The sequence below is a fragment of the Odontesthes bonariensis genome, chromosome 11, assembly GCF_027942865.1.
Source record: "Odontesthes bonariensis isolate fOdoBon6 chromosome 11, fOdoBon6.hap1, whole genome shotgun sequence".
In the NCBI taxonomy this organism is placed as follows: Eukaryota; Metazoa; Chordata; class Actinopteri; order Atheriniformes; family Atherinopsidae; genus Odontesthes; species Odontesthes bonariensis.
The window spans coordinates 26,765,526-26,781,474 of NC_134516.1; the positions used below are offsets into that span (position 1 = coordinate 26,765,526).

The 15,949-nt window shown below is 47.3% G+C and overlaps 19 non-coding genes across 19 annotated transcripts; 10 read left to right on the forward strand and 9 right to left on the reverse strand.

The window, feature by feature from the left end:
* Positions 1-1,644: 1,644 nt before the first annotated feature.
* On the forward strand, positions 1,645-1,763 carry LOC142394034 (5S ribosomal RNA). The gene has a single exon (XR_012772435.1). It is a non-coding gene; the product is annotated as a 5S ribosomal RNA (ribosomal RNA).
* Positions 1,764-2,061: 298 nt separating this feature from the next.
* On the reverse strand, positions 2,062-2,180 carry LOC142392840 (5S ribosomal RNA). Its single transcript, XR_012771472.1, has one exon. It is a non-coding gene; the product is annotated as a 5S ribosomal RNA (ribosomal RNA).
* A 358-nt stretch (positions 2,181-2,538) lies between these two features.
* On the forward strand, positions 2,539-2,657 carry LOC142394035 (5S ribosomal RNA). Its single transcript, XR_012772436.1, has one exon. It is a non-coding gene; the product is annotated as a 5S ribosomal RNA (ribosomal RNA).
* Positions 2,658-2,955: 298 nt separating this feature from the next.
* Positions 2,956-3,074, reverse strand: LOC142393107 (5S ribosomal RNA). Its single transcript, XR_012771727.1, has one exon. It is a non-coding gene; the product is annotated as a 5S ribosomal RNA (ribosomal RNA).
* Positions 3,075-3,432: 358 nt separating this feature from the next.
* Positions 3,433-3,551, forward strand: LOC142394036 (5S ribosomal RNA). Its single transcript, XR_012772437.1, has one exon. It is a non-coding gene; the product is annotated as a 5S ribosomal RNA (ribosomal RNA).
* A 298-nt stretch (positions 3,552-3,849) lies between these two features.
* Positions 3,850-3,968, reverse strand: LOC142393397 (5S ribosomal RNA). The gene has a single exon (XR_012772003.1). It is a non-coding gene; the product is annotated as a 5S ribosomal RNA (ribosomal RNA).
* A 358-nt stretch (positions 3,969-4,326) lies between these two features.
* LOC142394037 (5S ribosomal RNA) lies at positions 4,327-4,445 on the forward strand. The gene has a single exon (XR_012772438.1). It is a non-coding gene; the product is annotated as a 5S ribosomal RNA (ribosomal RNA).
* A 298-nt stretch (positions 4,446-4,743) lies between these two features.
* LOC142392841 (5S ribosomal RNA) lies at positions 4,744-4,862 on the reverse strand. Its single transcript, XR_012771473.1, has one exon. It is a non-coding gene; the product is annotated as a 5S ribosomal RNA (ribosomal RNA).
* Positions 4,863-5,220: 358 nt separating this feature from the next.
* On the forward strand, positions 5,221-5,339 carry LOC142393443 (5S ribosomal RNA). The gene has a single exon (XR_012772048.1). It is a non-coding gene; the product is annotated as a 5S ribosomal RNA (ribosomal RNA).
* Positions 5,340-5,637: 298 nt separating this feature from the next.
* LOC142392843 (5S ribosomal RNA) lies at positions 5,638-5,756 on the reverse strand. The gene has a single exon (XR_012771474.1). It is a non-coding gene; the product is annotated as a 5S ribosomal RNA (ribosomal RNA).
* Positions 5,757-6,114: 358 nt separating this feature from the next.
* On the forward strand, positions 6,115-6,233 carry LOC142393444 (5S ribosomal RNA). The gene has a single exon (XR_012772049.1). It is a non-coding gene; the product is annotated as a 5S ribosomal RNA (ribosomal RNA).
* Positions 6,234-6,531: 298 nt separating this feature from the next.
* LOC142393108 (5S ribosomal RNA) lies at positions 6,532-6,650 on the reverse strand. The gene has a single exon (XR_012771728.1). It is a non-coding gene; the product is annotated as a 5S ribosomal RNA (ribosomal RNA).
* Positions 6,651-7,008: 358 nt separating this feature from the next.
* On the forward strand, positions 7,009-7,127 carry LOC142392984 (5S ribosomal RNA). Its single transcript, XR_012771610.1, has one exon. It is a non-coding gene; the product is annotated as a 5S ribosomal RNA (ribosomal RNA).
* Positions 7,128-7,425: 298 nt separating this feature from the next.
* Positions 7,426-7,544, reverse strand: LOC142392844 (5S ribosomal RNA). The gene has a single exon (XR_012771475.1). It is a non-coding gene; the product is annotated as a 5S ribosomal RNA (ribosomal RNA).
* A 358-nt stretch (positions 7,545-7,902) lies between these two features.
* LOC142394038 (5S ribosomal RNA) lies at positions 7,903-8,021 on the forward strand. The gene has a single exon (XR_012772439.1). It is a non-coding gene; the product is annotated as a 5S ribosomal RNA (ribosomal RNA).
* A 298-nt stretch (positions 8,022-8,319) lies between these two features.
* Positions 8,320-8,438, reverse strand: LOC142392846 (5S ribosomal RNA). The gene has a single exon (XR_012771477.1). It is a non-coding gene; the product is annotated as a 5S ribosomal RNA (ribosomal RNA).
* Positions 8,439-8,796: 358 nt separating this feature from the next.
* On the forward strand, positions 8,797-8,915 carry LOC142394040 (5S ribosomal RNA). The gene has a single exon (XR_012772441.1). It is a non-coding gene; the product is annotated as a 5S ribosomal RNA (ribosomal RNA).
* A 298-nt stretch (positions 8,916-9,213) lies between these two features.
* On the reverse strand, positions 9,214-9,332 carry LOC142393109 (5S ribosomal RNA). Its single transcript, XR_012771729.1, has one exon. It is a non-coding gene; the product is annotated as a 5S ribosomal RNA (ribosomal RNA).
* Positions 9,333-9,690: 358 nt separating this feature from the next.
* On the forward strand, positions 9,691-9,809 carry LOC142394041 (5S ribosomal RNA). Its single transcript, XR_012772442.1, has one exon. It is a non-coding gene; the product is annotated as a 5S ribosomal RNA (ribosomal RNA).
* The last annotated feature ends 6,140 nt before the right edge of the window (positions 9,810-15,949 follow it).

Below are 15,949 nucleotides of genomic sequence, written 5' to 3' on the forward strand. Positions count from 1 at the left end.
TGCTCCTCCTCTCCGTCAACGAGCTCCGAGCTCACTGCTCCACCTCCGCTCTGCTCCTCCTCTCCGTCAACCAGCTCCAGGCTCTCTGCTCCACCTCCGTTCTGCTCCTCCTCTCCGCCAACAATCTCCTGGCTCGCTCCTCCACCTCCGCTCTGCTCCTCCTGTTCTCCGTTGTGCTGCTCTTTGTCTGTCCCATTATTGCACTCTCGTGCGTAATGCCCCTGTTTTGCGCACTTATGGCACTTGAATTCCGGACATTCTCTTAGAATATGTCCCGGCTGGATGCATAGCCGGCATACTTTAACTTGTCTGTCATGTATTACACGAAAGTATTCTCCCCCCTCCAGGGTTTCAAACTTGGTCGAATACGGCAGCGATTGCACTTTGTCGTTGAATTGCACCTTGCAAAATCGCGTGCCGTCGGCCACGTCTGTTCCAGGCCATTTCCTCCTTTTAATCAGTGAAGTTGCCTTCACCCCCCAAGTTGCTAATTTTTGGCATATTTCCTCGTCAGTGATGTACGGGGGCAAGTTAAGGAAGGATACAACCAGTTCATTGCTTCGAACTTCCTTTGCCATTACCCGCACTCCCTTCAATAAGAAGCCGTCCATGAGGCGCGCCTTGCCTTTCCCGTCCTGCATGGTGATTTCATATGTGCTCTTTGCCTTCATTCTGCAGGCAAGAACTATACCGCAGCTTTCTTTTATGCCTCTCAGCAACTCCATCAAAGTCACTTTGTCTGGCCCTGCTAGCTCCACAATCACGGTCAGCTCCTTTTTGAAGCCGCCGTCTTTCACATTTTCTCTGTCATTCTTCATATTCTCTTCATTCAAACTCGCACTTCTGCTTTCTCCATTCCAAATTGCTGCATTCACTTCTCCATTCTTTCTCACTTTCTCTCCTCCATTTTCATTTTCTCCTTTATTCATACCTTCATTTACTCTCCTAATCTCGCTTTCTTTCCCACCATCATTCACTCGCCTGTCATTCGTCAGCCGTTCTCCATTGTTCAGTATCGTTGTCATTTTCCGTTCCATTGTTTCGTTTGCCATGTTATCCGTCCGGTTACAAAAACACACGAAACGAGGACGTTCCCCCGAACAGCGAAGCTGCTGGGGGAATAAAACAAAACACACAACTATACAAACAAATCTAACTCACACACGATCAGTCAAAACACTCACCAAACACTTTCACTCACTCTTTCAAACGCACGCGCTCTCTCTCAATCAAATTGCTGCAGGGCACCGACTGTCACAAGTGATCATGGGGGTGTGGCCGTAAGCCAGCAATGGAATCACAAACCAGCTCTTTATAGATTCTGAAACAGAATCTGTTATTGTATTCCGACTTGTAAAATAGAACTATACTGTTTAGAGAAGACGCAGTTTATGAGCATGTCGTGGGATTGAGCTTCCCTGGTTTCTCTATATGACAACGGACACAAAACTACACACAGGGAACAGAGGCTTTTGACAGACACTAAGTTATCTGAGAGTCCCATTTTCAGCTGCAAAGAACAATCACATCAGGGAAGTCAACGTGCAGGCTCAACAGCAGCCTCTCAAGCCAGCTCTCTGGTAAAAATAGGGGAAACGTATGGTTCCAGCACCTATATAACATATATTTGTCACAGGGACTGTGGCTTACGGCCACACCGCCCTGAACACGCCCGATCTCGTCCGATCTCGGAAGCCAAGCAGGGTCGGGCCTGGTTAGTACTTGGATGGGAGACCGCTTGGGAATACCAGGTGCTGTAAGCTTTTTTCTCTTCTCTCTGCGGCCTGCATGTAACATCTGACCATCACCGTGTGCCACACAGACACCAGGAAGTTAACCAGCTTGGGCTGCTGCTGATTGGTTGGCAGACACCTCTGTTTCTGTTTGGCTCTCAGTCTCCATGTTGCTGATCCTGGATCTGCTGAGATGTCCCAGGCCATTGTTGGCTTTGATCCTCATACATTTAACTTTGTCCTCAGAAAGGACAAGTTCCAAAAAGTCAAACAGGGACTAGTTTTGCATTTGACGTAGCCAAACTGCATGCGCCTGGAGAAGCCAAAAGGCTTACAGCACCTGGTATTCCCAGGCGGTCTCCCATCCAAGTACTAACCAGGCCCGACTCTGCTTGGCTTCTGAGATCTGACGAGATCAGGCGTGTTCAGGGTGGTGTGGCCGTAAGCCAGCAATGGAATCACAAACCAGCTCTTTATAGATTCTGAAACAGAATCTGTTATTGTATTCCGACTTGTAAAATAGAACTATACTGTTTAGAGAAGACGCAGTTTATGAGCATGTCGTGGGATTGAGCTTCCCTGGTTTCTCTATATGACAACGGACACAAAACTACACACAGGGAACAGAGGCTTTTGACAGACACTAAGTTATCTGAGAGTCCCATTTTCAGCTGCAAAGAACAATCACATCAGGGAAGTCAACGTGCAGGCTCAACAGCAGCCTCTCAAGCCAGCTCTCTGGTAAAAATAGGGGAAACGTATGGTTCCAGCACCCATATAACATATATTTGTCACAGGGACTGTGGCTTACGGCCACACCGCCCTGAACACGCCCGATCTCGTCCGATCTCGGAAGCCAAGCAGGGTCGGGCCTGGTTAGTACTTGGATGGGAGACCGCTTGGGAATACCAGGTGCTGTAAGCTTTTTTCTCTTCTCTCTGCGGCCTGCATGTAACATCTGACCATCACCGTGTGCCACACAGACACCAGGAAGTTAACCAGCTTGGGCTGCTGCTGATTGGTTGGCAGACACCTCTGTTTCTGTTTGGCTCTCAGTCTCCATGTTGCTGATCCTGGATCTGCTGAGATGTCCCAGGCCATTGTTGGCTTTGATCCTCATACATTTAACTTTGTCCTCAGAAAGGACAAGTTCCAAAAAGTCAAACAGGGACTAGTTTTGCATTTGACGTAGCCAAACTGCATGCGCCTGGAGAAGCCAAAAGGCTTACAGCACCTGATATTCCCAGGCGGTCTCCCATCCAAGTACTAACCAGGCCCGACTCTGCTTGGCTTCTGAGATCTGACGAGATCAGGCGTGTTCAGGGTGGTGTGGCCGTAAGCCAGCAATGGAATCACAAACCAGCTCTTTATAGATTCTGAAACAGAATCTGTTATTATATTCCGACTTGTAAAATAGAACTATACTGTTTAGAGAAGACGCAGTTTATGAGCATGTCGTGGGATTGAGCTTCCCTGGTTTCTCTATATGACAACGGACACAAAACTACACACAGGGAACAGAGGCTTTTGACAGACACTAAGTTATCTGAGAGTCCCATTTTCAGCTGCAAAGAACAATCACATCAGGGAAGTCAACGTGCAGGCTCAACAGCAGCCTCTCAAGCCAGCTCTCTGGTAAAAATAGGGGAAACGTATGGTTCCAGCACCCATATAACATATATTTGTCACAGGGACTGTGGCTTACGGCCACACCGCCCTGAACACGCCCGATCTCGTCCGATCTCGGAAGCCAAGCAGGGTCGGGCCTGGTTAGTACTTGGATGGGAGACCGCTTGGGAATACCAGGTGCTGTAAGCTTTTTTCTCTTCTCTCTGCGGCCTGCATGTAACATCTGACCATTACCGTGTGCCACACAGACACCAGGAAGTTAACCAGCTTGGGCTGCTGCTGATTGGTTGGCAGACACCTCTGTTTCTGTTTGGCTCTCAGTCTCCATGTTGCTGATCCTGGATCTGCTGAGATGTCCCAGGCCATTGTTGGCTTTGATCCTCATACATTTAACTTTGTCCTCAGAAAGGACAAGTTCCAAAAAGTCAAACAGGGACTAGTTTTGCATTTGACGTAGCCAAACTGCATGCGCCTGGAGAAGCCAAAAGGCTTACAGCACCTGGTATTCCCAGGCGGTCTCCCATCCAAGTACTAACCAGGGCCGACTCTGCTTGGCTTCTGAGATCTGACGAGATCAGGCGTGTTCAGGGTGGTGTGGCCGTAAGCCAGCAATGGAATCACAAACCAGCTCTTTATAGATTCTGAAACAGAATCTGTTATTGTATTCCGACTTGTAAAATAGAACTATACTGTTTAGAGAAGACGCAGTTTATGAGCATGTCGTGGGATTGAGCTTCCCTGGTTTCTCTATATGACAACGGACACAAAACTACACACAGGGAACAGAGGCTTTTGACAGACACTAAGTTATCTGAGAGTCCCATTTTCAGCTGCAAAGAACAATCACATCAGGGAAGTCAACGTGCAGGCTCAACAGCAGCCTCTCAAGCCAGCTCTCTGGTAAAAATAGGGGAAACGTATGGTTCCAGCACCCATATAACATATATTTGTCACAGGGACTGTGGCTTACGGCCACACCGCCCTGAACACGCCCGATCTCGTCCGATCTCGGAAGCCAAGCAGGGTCGGGCCTGGTTAGTACTTGGATGGGAGACCGCTTGGGAATACCAGGTGCTGTAAGCTTTTTTCTCTTCTCTCTGCGGCCTGCATGTAACATCTGACCATTACCGTGTGCCACACAGACACCAGGAAGTTAACCAGCTTGGGCTGCTGCTGATTGGTTGGCAGACACCTCTGTTTCTGTTTGGCTCTCAGTCTCCATGTTGCTGATCCTGGATCTGCTGAGATGTCCCAGGCCATTGTTGGCTTTGATCCTCATACATTTAACTTTGTCCTCAGAAAGGACAAGTTCCAAAAAGTCAAACAGGGACTAGTTTTGCATTTGACGTAGCCAAACTGCATGCGCCTGGAGAAGCCAAAAGGCTTACAGCACCTGGTATTCCCAGGCGGTCTCCCATCCAAGTACTAACCAGGCCCGACTCTGCTTGGCTTCTGAGATCTGACGAGATCAGGCGTGTTCAGGGTGGTGTGGCCGTAAGCCAGCAATGGAATCACAAACCAGCTCTTTATAGATTCTGAGACAGAATCTGTTATTGTATTCCGACTTGTAAAATAGAACTATACTGTTTAGAGAAGACGCAGTTTATGAGCATGTCGTGGGATTGAGCTTCCCTGGTTTCTCTATATGACAACGGACACAAAACTACACACAGGGAACAGAGGCTTTTGACAGACACTAAGTTATCTGAGAGTCCCATTTTCAGCTGCAAAGAACAATCACATCAGGGAAGTCAACGTGCAGGCTCAACAGCAGCCTCTCAAGCCAGCTCTCTGGTAAAAATAGGGGAAACGTATGGTTCCAGCACCCATATAACATATATTTGTCACAGGGACTGTGGCTTACGGCCACACCGCCCTGAACACGCCCGATCTCGTCCGATCTCGGAAGCCAAGCAGGGTCGGTTCTGGTTAGTACTTGGATGGGAGACCGCTTGGGAATATCAGGTGCTGTAAGCTTTTTTCTCTTCTCTCTGCGGCCTGCATGTAACATCTGACCATCACCGTGTGCCACACAGACACCAGGAAGTTAACCAGCTTGGGCTGCTGCTGATTGGTTGGCAGACACCTCTGTTTCTGTTTGGCTCTCAGTCTCCATGTTGCTGATCCTGGATCTGCTGAGATGTCCCAGGCCATTGTTGGCTTTGATCCTCATACATTTAACTTTGTCCTCAGAAAGGACAAGTTCCAAAAAGTCAAACAGGGACTAGTTTTGCATTTGACGTAGCCAAACTGCATGCGCCTGGAGAAGCCAAAAGGCTTACAGCACCTGGTATTCCCAGGCGGTCTCCCATCCAAGTACTAACCAGGCCCGACTCTGCTTGGCTTCTGAGATCTGACGAGATCAGGCGTGTTCAGGGTGGTGTGGCCGTAAGCCAGCAATGGAATCACAAACCAGCTCTTTATAGATTCTGAGACAGAATCTGTTATTGTATTCCGACTTGTAAAATAGAACTATACTGTTTAGAGAAGACGCAGTTTATGAGCATGTCGTGGGATTGAGCTTCCCTGGTTTCTCTATATGACAACGGACACAAAACTACACACAGGGAACAGAGGCTTTTGACAGACACTAAGTTATCTGAGAGTCCCATTTTCAGCTGCAAAGAACAATCACATCAGGGAAGTAAACGTGCAGGCTCAACAGCAGCCTCTCAAGCCAGCTCTCTGGTAAAAATAGGGGAAACGTATGGTTCCAGCACCCATATAACATATATTTGTCACAGGGACTGTGGCTTACGGCCACACCGCCCTGAACACGCCCGATCTCGTCCGATCTCGGAAGCCAAGCAGGGTCGGTTCTGGTTAGTACTTGGATGGGAGACCGCTTGGGAATATCAGGTGCTGTAAGCTTTTTTCTCTTCTCTCTGCGGCCTGCATGTAACATCTGACCATCACCGTGTGCCACACAGACACCAGGAAGTTAACCAGCTTGGGCTGCTGCTGATTGGTTGGCAGACACCTCTGTTTCTGTTTGGCTCTCAGTCTCCATGTTGCTGATCCTGGATCTGCTGAGATGTCCCAGGCCATTGTTGGCTTTGATCCTCATACATTTAACTTTGTCCTCAGAAAGGACAAGTTCCAAAAAGTCAAACAGGGACTAGTTTTGCATTTGACGTAGCCAAACTGCATGCGCCTGGAGAAGCCAAAAGGCTTACAGCACCTGATATTCCCAGGCGGTCTCCCATCCAAGTACTAACCAGGCCCGACTCTGCTTGGCTTCTGAGATCTGACGAGATCAGGCGTGTTCAGGGTGGTGTGGCCGTAAGCCAGCAATGGAATCACAAACCAGCTCTTTATAGATTCTGAGACAGAATCTGTTATTGTATTCCGACTTGTAAAATAGAACTATACTGTTTAGAGAAGACGCAGTTTATGAGCATGTCGTGGGATTGAGCTTCCCTGGTTTCTCTATATGACAACGGACACAAAACTACACACAGGGAACAGAGGCTTTTGAGAGACACTAAGTTATCTGAGAGTCCCATTTTCAGCTGCAAAGAACAATCACATCAGGGAAGTCAATGTGCAGGCTCAACAGCAGCCTCTCAAGCCAGCTCTCTGGTAAAAATAGGGGAAACGTATGGTTCCAGCACCTATATAACATATATTTGTCACAGGGACTGTGGCTTACGGCCACACCGCCCTGAACACGCCCGATCTCGTCCGATCTCGGAAGCCAAGCAGGGTCGGGCCTGGTTAGTACTTGGATGGGAGACCGCTTGGGAATACCAGGTGCTGTAAGATTTTTTCTCTTCTCTCTGCGGCCTGCATGTAACATCTGACCATTACCGTGTGCCACACAGACACCAGGAAGTTAACCAGCTTGGGCTGCTGCTGATTGGTTGGCAGACACCTCTGTTTCTGTTTGGCTCTCAGTCTCCATGTTGCTGATCCTGGATCTGCTGAGATGTCCCAGGCCATTGTTGGCTTTGATCCTCATACATTTAACTTTGTCCTCAGAAAGGACAAGTTCCAAAAAGTCAAACAGGGACTAGTTTTGCATTTGACGTAGCCAAACTGCATGCGCCTGGAGAAGCCAAAAGGCTTACAGCACCTGGTATTCCCAGGCGGTCTCCCATCCAAGTACTAACCAGGCCCGACTCTGCTTGGCTTCTGAGATCTGACGAGATCAGGCGTGTTCAGGGTGGTGTGGCCGTAAGCCAGCAATGGAATCACAAACCAGCTCTTTATAGATTCTGAAACAGAATCTGTTATTGTATTCCGACTTGTAAAATAGAACTATACTGTTTAGAGAAGACGCAGTTTATGAGCATGTCGTGGGATTGAGCTTCCCTGGTTTCTCTATATGACAACGGACACAAAACTACACACAGGGAACAGAGGCTTTTGACAGACACTAAGTTATCTGAGAGTCCCATTTTCAGCTGCAAAGAACAATCACATCAGGGAAGTCAACGTGCAGGCTCAACAGCAGCCTCTCAAGCCAGCTCTCTGGTAAAAATAGGGGAAACGTATGGTTCCAGCACCCATATAACATATATTTGTCACAGGGACTGTGGCTTACGGCCACACCGCCCTGAACACGCCCGATCTCGTCCGATCTCGGAAGCCAAGCAGGGTCGGGCCTGGTTAGTACTTGGATGGGAGACCGCTTGGGAATACCAGGTGCTGTAAGCTTTTTTCTCTTCTCTCTGCGGCCTGCATGTAACATCTGACCATTACCGTGTGCCACACAGACACCAGGAAGTTAACCAGCTTGGGCTGCTGCTGATTGGTTGGCAGACACCTCTGTTTCTGTTTGGCTCTCAGTCTCCATGTTGCTGATCCTGGATCTGCTGAGATGTCCCAGGCCATTGTTGGCTTTGATCCTCATACATTTAACTTTGTCCTCAGAAAGGACAAGTTCCAAAAAGTCAAACAGGGACTAGTTTTGCATTTGACGTAGCCAAACTGCATGCGCCTGGAGAAGCCAAAAGGCTTACAGCACCTGGTATTCCCAGGCGGTCTCCCATCCAAGTACTAACCAGGCCCGACTCTGCTTGGCTTCTGAGATCTGACGAGATCAGGCGTGTTCAGGGTGGTGTGGCCGTAAGCCAGCAATGGAATCACAAACCAGCTCTTTATAGATTCTGAGACAGAATCTGTTATTGTATTCCGACTTGTAAAATAGAACTATACTGTTTAGAGAAGACGCAGTTTATGAGCATGTCGTGGGATTGAGCTTCCCTGGTTTCTCTATATGACAACGGACACAAAACTACACACAGGGAACAGAGGCTTTTGACAGACACTAAGTTATCTGAGAGTCCCATTTTCAGCTGCAAAGAACAATCACATCAGGGAAGTCAACGTGCAGGCTCAACAGCAGCCTCTCAAGCCAGCTCTCTGGTAAAAATAGGGGAAACGTATGGTTCCAGCACCCATATAACATATATTTGTCACAGGGACTGTGGCTTACGGCCACACCGCCCTGAACACGCCCGATCTCGTCCGATCTCGGAAGCCAAGCAGGGTCGGGCCTGGTTAGTACTTGGATGGGAGACCGCTTGGGAATACCAGGTGCTGTAAGCTTTTTTCTCTTCTCTCTGCGGCCTGCATGTAACATCTGACCATCACCGTGTGCCACACAGACACCAGGAAGTTAACCAGCTTGGGCTGCTGCTGATTGGTTGGCAGACACCTCTGTTTCTGTTTGGCTCTCAGTCTCCATGTTGCTGATCCTGGATCTGCTGAGATGTCCCAGGCCATTGTTGGCTTTGATCCTCATACATTTAACTTTGTCCTCAGAAAGGACAAGTTCCAAAAAGTCAAACAGGGACTAGTTTTGCATTTGACGTAGCCAAACTGCATGTGCCTGGAGAAGCCAAAAGGCTTACAGCACCTGATATTCCCAGGCGGTCTCCCATCCAAGTACTAACCAGGCCCGACTCTGCTTGGCTTCTGAGATCTGACGAGATCAGGCGTGTTCAGGGTGGTGTGGCCGTAAGCCAGCAATGGAATCACAAACCAGCTCTTTATAGATTCTGAGACAGAATCTGTTATTGTATTCCGACTTGTAAAATAGAACTATACTGTTTAGAGAAGACGCAGTTTATGAGCATGTCGTGGGATTGAGCTTCCCTGGTTTCTCTATATGACAACGGACACAAAACTACACACAGGGAACAGAGGCTTTTGAGAGACACTAAGTTATCTGAGAGTCCCATTTTCAGCTGCAGAGAACAATCACATCAGGGAAGTCAACGTGCAGGCTCAACAGCAGCCTCTCAAGCCAGCTCTCTGGTAAAAATAGGTGAAACGTATGGTTCCAGCACCCATATAACATATATTTGTCACAGGGACTGTGGCTTACGGCCACACCGCCCTGAACACGCCCGATCTCGTCCGATCTCGGAAGCCAAGCAGGGTCGGGCCTGGTTAGTACTTGGATGGGAGACCGCTTGGGAATACCAGGTGCTGTAAGCTTTTTTCTCTTCTCTCTGCGGCCTGCATGTAACATCTGACCATCACCGTGTGCCACACAGACACCAGGAAGTTAACCAGCTTGGGCTGCTGCTGATTGGTTGGCACACACCTCTGTTTCTGTTTGGCTCTCAGTCTCCATGTTGCTGATCCTGGATCTGCTGAGATGTCCCAGGCCATTGTTGGCTTTGATCCTCATACATTTAACTTTGTCCTCAGAAAGGACAAGTTCCAAAAAGTCAAACAGGGACTAGTTTTGCATTTGACGTAGCCAAACTGCATGCGCCTGGAGAAGCCAAAAGGCTTACAGCACCTGGTATTCCCAGGCGGTCTCCCATCCAAGTACTAACCAGGCCCGACTCTGCTTGGCTTCTGAGATCTGACGAGATCAGGCGTGTTTTTTTTTTTTTTCTCTTTTATTATCAAAAAGTACAAATTTCACCATACATCAAATCACATATTTACATGTATACTCATTTTAACCTTATATACACATATATTATTTACAATACAGTCAAAGCAAAACCACAAATTTGTGAGGCTATCATTGGGTCTTCTCCCTCTCTTCCATCCCACAGACCTTCTCACGAAACCATATAAATGGAACCAAAAGACAGAAATCCATTATGACAGAACAAAAAATTAGTGAGACAGCCCGTGGTTCTTCACTTCCCTCTCGCCCACAGGCCCCCTCACCAAACCATAGAAATAAAAATAAAATTTAAAAAATAAAAATATAACTATTAACAGAAAAAACAACTTGACAAAACTAAAACTAAAACAAGTGAGACAGCCTGTAGGTCTCCTCCTTCTCCTGTCGCCCACAGGCCCCCTCACCAAACCATAGAAATAAAAATAAAAATATAACTTTTAACAGAAACACCGACTTGACAAAACTAGACAAGTGAGACAGCCTGTCGGTCTTCTCCTTCTCCTCGCGCCCACAGGCCCCCTCACCAAACCATTGAAATAAATAAAAACATTAAAATCCACCCTTACTCTACCCAAAGTCTAACTTCACACCCCCATCCCCAATCTGTATGAACGTGCTCCCCTCCACAAAACCCTCGGTGAACTCTTCTGCCCCCAAGTGTGTTAAAACCCTGTGCACGTCCCTTTTCGTGATGCTTTTAAAAATACTCCACACCTCCACTTTCTTTTTTTCATAATGGGCTATGTCCCTCCTCATTTTAACAGCATACCTGGCGTGACTTAAAACATAATTTATCAAATTTGCATTCTTCCCTTCCATCCTTCCACTCACTCCAAACAACCACACCTCTCTCCAGCCCGTTTCCCCCCACACTTCTTTATCCCAACATCTATTTATGAGTTTTCTCATTTTCTTAAAATACCCGACCAGTTCCCCACATTCAACAAACTCATGCATACACGTTTCCACCCCCACACCGCACACATCACATTCTTTCTTTACATTCACATCAAATCTACTTATTAATAAATTATTAAAAATCCTGTTGTGCCTCAACATAAAATCAAAATTTTCACATTCAGGGGTGTTGCATTTGACCCTCAGGTTTTTCCATATTCCTTTTTCATCCATGTCCCCCATCACCCTCTCCCACACTTTCTCCGCTGCCGGTCTCTTTATTTCTTTCCTTCTCAGACTTCTGTATATCACCCTTGCTTTCACACTCATTACATTCATCCTCCCCTCCCCTTCCCCCACATACATTCCCATTTCTCCAGCTTCATTTTCATTTTCCCCCACCTCGCCCTCAATCATTTTCACCCATTCGCTCGGCATTCCCTCCCTTATTTTCGCCATTACCCCTTCTGCCGTTCTCAGCGCCATCTCATCCCCCCTTTCTTTCACCTCGTCCACCATCACCTGTGCCCTCATAAATCCTGGTACATATTCATACACTATATCCCTCACTTTCCTGATCCCTGCCCTCCACATCAGCCTATTATATATTGTGCTCCCCCCACACGTGATTTTTGGGTTTAAAAACACTGGCTGCTCCCACACCTGCCTCACATTCTTACATTCATACTCCACATTTTTCACAAACTCCCCCCACGCTCCCAGCACCTCCTTATGAAACTCAGACACTCCGCTCAACATACCTTCCTTCAAATCCATGTACACCGCACTCCCACCACATCCACCACATTCATCTATTGCCCTCCCTAGAAACACCTTCCACACTTGATCTTTTTTATTTTTTAAATATCTTACCATCATTTTCACTCTCATTGCTTTCTTTTTCCTTTCTAAATTTATTAGTTTTAACCCACCATCCTCGTACTCATTCTCCAACACCTCCCTAGCTATCCTCACTCCTTTCCCATCCCATAAAAACTCATTCACCATTCTCTCCATCTCCTTCAACACTCTCTCAGGCACATCCAACACATTCATCACATAACCAATCTTACTCACTATTAACGCATTCACTACCACCACCTTCCCCCTCAGTGTAAGCCCTCTCTTCTTCCAAAACTCCAGTGTTTTTTTGATGCTATTCATTAGCCCTTCATACTGCATATCTCTCCCTTCTCTGGCCTCTATCCCTAAGTTTACACCTAACACTTTAAAATAATCCTTCTTCTCCTTCAACCCTAGTTCTGTTTGCCCTGCTCTACCTGCCCCTATATACATGACCTCTGACTTTTCTTTGTTCAATTTGCCCCTGATGCCCTACCATACAGCTCTACACTCTCTAAGACCTCAGCTACGCTCTCCCTGTCCCTTACCGTAACTGTCGTGTCATCTGCATACTGATAAACTAAACTTCTGTGCCCCCCTGGCAACTCTATGCCTCTGATCCTGTCGTTTTTCTCCAGCATCGCCGCTAAAGGCTCTGCAGATATCGAGTACAGCAGAGCCGATAGCGGACACCCTTGCCTAACTGACCTCTCTAATATAAACGTGTCTGTGATTATCCCATTTATTTTAACACAACTAACTGCCCTATCATATAACCTCTTAATCCATCCCACTAACCTCTCCCCAAACCCTACCTTTTCTAACACCCTGTACAAGTATGTGTGGTCTACTCTGTCAAATGCTTTGTTCAGATCTAAGCTAACCACTAACCCTCCTGTTCCTCCCTTCATGTAATCTATCGTGTCCCTGATGCTACTTATTGTGTCTGCTATGTCCCTACCTGGTATGCTGTAAGCCTGTGTGCTTCCCACCACCGTCCCTATTACTCTTTTGATCCTGTTTGCTAGCACCCGTGCTAATATTTTATAATCTCCATTTAACATGCTCAGTGGTCTGTAGTTTTCTAATCTGTCCCTATCCCCTTTCTTGTGTATTATACTAACTAATCCTGTCATCATACTAACTGGCATCTCTCCCTTTTCTTCTATCCATTTAAATAGTTTATCTAACACAGGCACTAATTCCTCTCTAAACTCTCTGTAGAATTCCCCTGTCAACCCATCTAACCCTGGACTCTTATTCCTCCCTAACCCCCCTATCGCTTTCTCTATTTCTCCCGTCCCTATCTCACCCTCACACATGTCCCTGCCCTCCTCTGTTAGCCTAGCCCTCACCTTTGCTATTACCTGCCCTATGCTCTCCTCATCTACTTCTTCTTTCCTAAATAAATCCCTATAAAACTCTTCTACTCTATCCGCTATCCCTACAAAATCTTTTATCTTCTCTCCCTTCTTCCCTTCTACCTGTTCTAAGAAATTCCTCTTCTGCTTTGTCTTCTCTAACCCTAAAAAAAACCCTGTGCACTTCTCTCCCTCAATGGCGTATCTGGCCCTGCTTCTAACTATCGCTCCCATACACTTCTTCTGCTCTATCCCTTTCAGCTCCTCCTTAATTCCTATATACCTCCCTAAATCATGTCCTGCTTCCCTATCTGCTCTCTCTGCTTCTCTGTCTAATTCTCGCTTTAACCTCTGTTCTCTTTCCTTCTCTTCCCTACTCCTGTTTCTACTATAAGCTATGCTCAAATCCTTTATCTCCTCTTTAAAGCTTTCCCACCACCTCCCAATGTCATCCTCATACATGTTTTCATTTATTCTCCTTGCAATACATTCTCTCACTTTCTCCTTATACTTTCTTTCTTTCAGCAACTCACCATTCAAACACCACACTCCCCCCCCCCGCCTCCTCTCTATGCCTTGTCCTAAACTAAACCCTACTATCATGTGGTCGCTCAGTGCAGTTACCCTATATTCTATCTTACCTCTCTTATTCTCTATGTCCCTCGTACTGAGCACTAAATCTATCCGGCTCTGCTTTAACACCCCTCTCACCACTTGCCTCCTTGTGAACTCCCTCTTCTCTGGATTCCTCTCCCTCCATACATCTATCAATCCGTTCACTCTCATTACCTCTTTCAACACACCTCTTGTAGAGTCGCTCTTAAAGCACACACTCGCAGATGCATCCTGTCTCCCACACCATACGTTAAAGTCTCCCACCACCATGCAGTTCTCCCCACACATTCCTCCTATTCCCTCAAAAAAGACCTTTCTCTCCTTCTCCTCATTTGGTGCATACACATTTATTAGTCTGTATTCTTTCCCCACATAATCAAACGTGATCCCTATCACTCGCCCCTCCCCATCATCCACACACTTCTTTATATTGCCGACTACTCCCCTCTTCACTAAAATAGCCACCCCTCTGGACTTTGCCCCACTATTATTCACATACATTTCTCCCATCCATTCCTTCTTAACTTCTCTCATGCACTCCTCATCCCAATGTGTCTCTTGCACACACATAATATCCCCGTCACACACCTGCCAGGCTTGTTGCCTTCTGTTGTTGTCACGCAGCCCATTTACATTAAACGATGTAATTTTTAACATAAATAGTATTATATACACAATTATTTTTCTCTTCATTTTAAACTCTTTTTCACCTTCCCAATCCTTTTCACTTCTCTTTTCCCCAGAGGCCTTTTTCTAGTTGCCATCACCTCCTCCATGTTATCCCCACTGCTGTCTGTTACTTCACCCATTGCCCATTCACATTCCTGCCCTGCCCGCAAGTCCTCCCTTGACCCCCCTACCCCCCCTCCCCGCTGCCTCCTCAGTCCTCTGCTTGCTCCACTCGTCTGCCGTCTTCTTCTCTCCACCATGGCTCTCCTCTCCTCTCCTCTGTCCTCTCCTTGCTCGCTGCCGTTGTGGCCATCTCTCTCCTTCTCCCCTCTCATCTGCGTTGGTGTCTCCTCCACCACCGTCAGGTCCTCCTCCTCTCCGTCTCGCTCGCCTCCCTCCTCCATCTGCTCCACCTCTCCGTCAACGAGCTCCAGGTTCTCTCCTTCACATCCGCTCTGCTCCTCCTCTCCGTCAACGAGCTCCGAGCTCACTGCTCCACCTCCGCTCTGCTCCTCCTCTCCGTCAACCAGCTCCAGGCTCTCTGCTCCACCTCCGTTCTGCTCCTCCTCTCCGCCAACAATCTCCTGGCTCGCTCCTCCACCTCCGCTCTGCTCCTCCTGTTCTCCGTTGTGCTGCTCTTTGTCTGTCCCATTATTGCACTCTCGTGCGTAATGCCCCTGTTTTGCGCACTTATGGCACTTGAATTCCGGACATTCTCTTAGAATATGTCCCGGCTGGATGCATAGCCGGCATACTTTAACTTGTCTGTCATGTATTACACGAAAGTATTCTCCCCCCTCCAGGGTTTCAAACTTGGTCGAATACGGCAGCGATTGCACTTTGTCGTTGAATTGCACCTTGCAAAATCGCGTGCCGTCGGCCACGTCTGTTCCAGGCCATTTCCTCCTTTTAATCAGTGAAGTTGCCTTCACCCCCCAAGTTGCTAATTTTTGGCATATTTCCTCGTCAGTGATGTACGGGGGCAAGTTAAGGAAGGATACAACCAGTTCATTGCTTCGAACTTCCTTTGCCATTACCCGCACTCCCTTCAATAAGAAGCCGTCCATGAGGCGCGCCTTGCCTTTCCCGTCCTGCATGGTGATTTCATATGTGCTCTTTGCCTTCATTCTGCAGGCAAGAACTATACCGCAGCTTTCTTTTATGCCTCTCAGCAACTCCATCAAAGTCACTTTGTCTGGCCCTGCTAGCTCCACAATCACGGTCAGCTCCTTTTTGAAGCCGCCGTCTTTCACATTTTCTCTGTCATTCTTCATATTCTCTTCATTCAAACTCGCACTTCTGCTTTCTCCATTCCAAATTGCTGC